The sequence below is a fragment of the Fukomys damarensis genome, unplaced genomic scaffold (genome assembly GCF_012274545.1).
Source record: "Fukomys damarensis isolate Sample0158 unplaced genomic scaffold, DMR_v1.0_HiC HiC_scaffold_26, whole genome shotgun sequence".
Taxonomy (NCBI): Eukaryota; Metazoa; Chordata; class Mammalia; order Rodentia; family Bathyergidae; genus Fukomys; species Fukomys damarensis.
The window spans coordinates 38,293,243-38,297,761 of NW_022900938.1; the positions used below are offsets into that span (position 1 = coordinate 38,293,243).

At 41.9% G+C, this 4,519-nt stretch overlaps 1 pseudogene; it reads right to left on the bottom strand.

Moving 5' to 3' along the window:
- Positions 1–4,519, bottom strand: part of LOC104850160 — a 47,543-nt pseudogene that overhangs the window by 41,498 nt on the left and 1,526 nt on the right.

A 4,519-nucleotide genomic window follows, 5' to 3' on the forward strand; every position in this document is an offset into this window, starting at 1 on the left:
GTTGTCGCGCAGGCCGGGAGCTCACGCGCAGGCCGGGAGCTCACGCGCACGCCGCCGGGTGATCGCAGACAGGCAGGTAGGCAGGCAGCTGAAAAAAACCCCCTCTCAAAAGATCATAGATTTTACAGAAGAAACAATAAAAGCTGATTTAAACAAAATGATACAAAATGCATGTATTGGTCAGTGCTTACAACAGAAACAGATTTAATACAAGATATAAAAATATATAATAATTTACAAGATTGTCATTCAGTGGTTGATCATAGAATCAGGTGTGGAAAAGTGTAAAAAGTCTGTGAACTGGGGATCCAAAGGATCCAGTTGAAGGCCTGGAGCTCACTGCACTGGGCCAAGAAAGGCTGTATCAGGAGGCTGAGGGGTAGGCAATGGAAGGCTGAGAGGTTGGTGCTGTCTATACAGGAAGGCTGAAGAGCCTGCTGGAAGCCAGGAGCCAATTTCCAAGGTGAAGACTGGATCTCCTCCAAAGAAACAAAAGCAATACTTCCTTCTTCAATGCTCTTTCATATCATTCTGTCCCTGAGATGGGTCTTACACACCCAGAATTATGCTGAACTGATCTAGTTTGGTGTTTCTCACTCAAATTGACACAAAGAAACTACCATCACAATCCACTCCTTGTCAACTCGACAACCATACACATTTCTTCAAACCATATTCTCCAGATGCAAAGACAACTTCAAAATTACCTAACATGTTACAACTATGTACAAATGGAAATGCAGTAATTCTCTCTCCAGAATAGTAGGAAAGTTTTCTTTTGGTGATGCTTTTAACATTGCATAACTTGAACATTATAGCATAGGTTTAACAATATTTAAGAACCAATATTAATTCTGTCAAGTTGTATTATATTAAAATTATATTAGGACTTTTGGGAAGATGGCAGAGTGATGAACAGCATAGAAACAGCTTCTCCAAGATTTGATGTCCAGATGCTGGAATATAGCAATGAGAGGAAAAGAAAAAAGAAGGGAAGTCGGTCCTTAGGACCCAGAAAGAATCTGAAGTGAGAACTGAAACCCACAGGAAGAGTGAAGAGAGAGACCTCAATACAGAAGAAGGAGATGGTTAAGTGGCACTTTCTACCCAAGCCTAGACTCACTGGGCATAATGAGCAGCTTGAATCTGCAGACTCATGGTGTCTTCTGGAGACCTCAGAGACCTCCATGGAGAGATACACCAGTGGGATGGAGCAGTGGATGCAGTGTATATCCAAATTTATGACTCAGTGGATCATATAATACTCAGCTTGTGATAGGCAACTCAGGTCACATGGGAATCTGGTGTCCCATGAGCAAGCACTCAGTTTCCTCTAAGGCCCAGTAGCAGGCCAAGAGCTATGTTCAAAGGAAGAGTAGTTGTCTGCAGATGATGGTAGAGCCTTACTCCAAAATACTAAAGGTTTCCATTGCAATTCATCTAGGGGGCCTGCCAGAGACTCCAAACATTATTTCTACATACCATCGATTCTTGAAGTACCATTAGATCTGCTGGATTTTATGGCCCCAGTGGCAGAATAGCCTTTTCTTGTTCTCAACTCACTCAAAACTAGCTGCTTTCCCAGTCACTCAGTAAAGGGGCTAGAGTAAAACATAAACAGAATATGTTACCTCCAAACTTCAAATAGGCCCAATAGGCATTGTGCCTCTTTTTTGGTGATAGGTAAAGCCAGATGTAACAACTCATCTTACATTTTGAAAGGGGTTATCTCTGTGTGCCCCCATGCCACAGGACTCCTAGACATTTTGCTGAAATAGAAAGACCTTTAAAAAAATATGAGAAAATGAAAAAATTGAAATGAAGTATTTGTGAAGGGGGAGGGTAAGAGGAGTGAAGGGAGGGCAGGGACAAGGGGAAAAAATAAGAACCAAGACCTGTCATGTAAAGGTACAAGATACCAATAATGAATGTAACTGTACTGTATACCTAAAATGTACCAATAAACTCAATGAGGAAAAAAAAAAAAAAAAGAAAGGCATTGAATTCTAGTTAGCTTTTTTTTCTCAGCCTCTGACTCTCACATGCTTCACTAACAATCTAGAGTGGTTGCTATTTCCTGCTTACTTGGCCCAATCAGCATAACATTACCAGTGTTATGAAACAGTGTGATACTTTCTGGAAGAGAAAAGAGATCCAAATCCCTGTGAACTAAGTTGTGAAACAGGGCTGGAGAGTTAATATAACCTAGAAGTAGGACAGTGAAAGTGTATCACTAGCCTTGCTAGCTACAAGCAAAGTGTTTCTGATGGGCTTAATGGATAGGTAAAGAGAAGAAGGGATTTGCAAATCAACAGCTGAATACAGTGTACCAGGAGATGTCTTAATCTGCTCAAGTGAGGAAACCACATCTGGTACAGTGACTGAAATTGGAGTCATCATGTTATTCAGTTTATTGTAATCTACTACCATTCTTCAAGATACATCTGTCTTCTGTACAGCCCAAATGGGTGAATTAAGTGGAGACGTGGTGGGGACCACCACCCCTGTATCTTTCAAGTTCTTGATGGCAGCATTAATCTCTGCAATCCCTTCTGGGATGTAATATTGCCTTTGATTTACTATTCTTCCAGAAAAAGGCAACTTTAATGGTTTTCATTTGGCCTTTTCAACAATAATAGCCCTCACAACACAGGTTAAGGAACCAATGTGAGAATTCTGCCATGTACTAAGTATATTTATCTCACTTATGCATTCTGGAACAGGGGAAATGACTACAGGATGCACTGAAGACCATTGTATCCACTGGGAGTCAGAATTTTGCTAAAATTCCATAGGCCAACTGACTCCCGTTGGCCTGTATTTTTTCTTGAGAGCCACAATGACATTTTGGATTCCCTGGGATCAGCACTGGTTCAGAGATAGTGTCCAGTAATCACTTAAGCATCCAGTAATTTTCTTTCCCCCAGTATACAGTCAATCAGGCAAAAGGCCTTGGGTCCCTTTGGAGAAGGATGTGGAAAATACTGACAATATAAATTTTTGGTGCATCAGAGTCCTTCCTCAAGTGGACACATCCTCCCTCTCATTCAAGAGGTTCTACATCTGTAAATGGGCTCAAAACAGAATTGAGAGGTAGACATGCTGTGTCTTCCTTTTATGACAATTTGAAATAGATTTATATTTCTATTCATTTGCCCTTAACTTTTTTCAGTTATATAAATCTAGGAAAAATTTTTAGGCTTCCTATCTATTTCACTTTTAGGAACACCATTGCTGACCAGCCAGTGCCATAGGTCTATATGTGTCAGACTGTTCTGATCACTGTTTACTTTTTCTGTCTATTACAGTAAATATACATACCTCTGCCACTTGACCTCTGCCACTCTGGGATGCATTTAAACCCACTGTGCTTAAATTTCCAAACTGAGTAATACCAATCCCCAATGTAAGGTCTGGCATGTAGAGAAGAGCAATAAAGGGCTCTTCAGTGATGCCAGTACTCCCCCATGGATCTGTTTTTCAAGGTGAGAGTGAAGGGCATATTGTCTGGATTATGCCTCTGTGATGGGTTAGGTTTCACATGACAAATCAGTCCAGCACCTCCATTTCCTTGAAACTCTGAGTTGTGTCACCACCAGTAAACCATGGAATATCAGGCATCTCCAACTAATTCACAGTGCATCTTTTGATGCATACTTCTGTCAAACAGCCAAATAAACTATTAACACCTTTATTTACTCCATGAGCTCCAATATTAAATTAAGAATATCTGCTTAATGGGCCCATGCCAATAAACTCGGCCTGATCCAGGTATACAATTTTGCCACCATTATCCAACACCCATAAAATCCATTCCCACTCTTGCTTATCAGGTCTCTGCTTATAAGAGTTAGAAAACTCAAGAAGTTCATTGGGAGGACAGTTGGCCTCCTCGTGGGTCATACTGTGTACCTCACTCTTAGGAGCCTTCTGGGATTTGGACCTAGTTATGGACCTAGAGAGAAAAATGGATGGTGAGCGTGGATCCTGAGGAGTGTCAGCATTATCATTGTTGGTCAATACAGGATTAGTTTCTTCCTGTATACTAGAAGAGGCCAACATCACAGAGGGTGAGGGGGTGGGTGGCTTTTCCTCTGGTGAAATAATCGCATTAAAGTCCAGGAGCTCAACAATCTCAACCTCATCAGGATTCTCGCAAACACCTCCATCCCAGTTTATGGCATCGCATTCTTTTCTGATCAGTGTCCTTACCTTTACTTCAGATATCCTTTAAGGCTGAGCACTAACTTATGCAGTATTTCAGCCAATCAAATTATGAGAACCTGTGTTTGGATTTCAGCAATCCCAGACTTGTGCCTACTGCCATGATCAGGACTATCGTCCCCTGTCACTCACCAGCAGGAGACGCCGGGATCAGTCGCAGTTCTTGTTGTAGTGCCCTGGATCGCAGGGCACTCTCCTCAATGTCCTTCTTACTCAGGTCCCTGTTCAGGCGCCACTTGTCATGAGCCGCAACGTCAGAATCCTGCCAGCAGGTCCCAAACCCGAGGGAAGAACA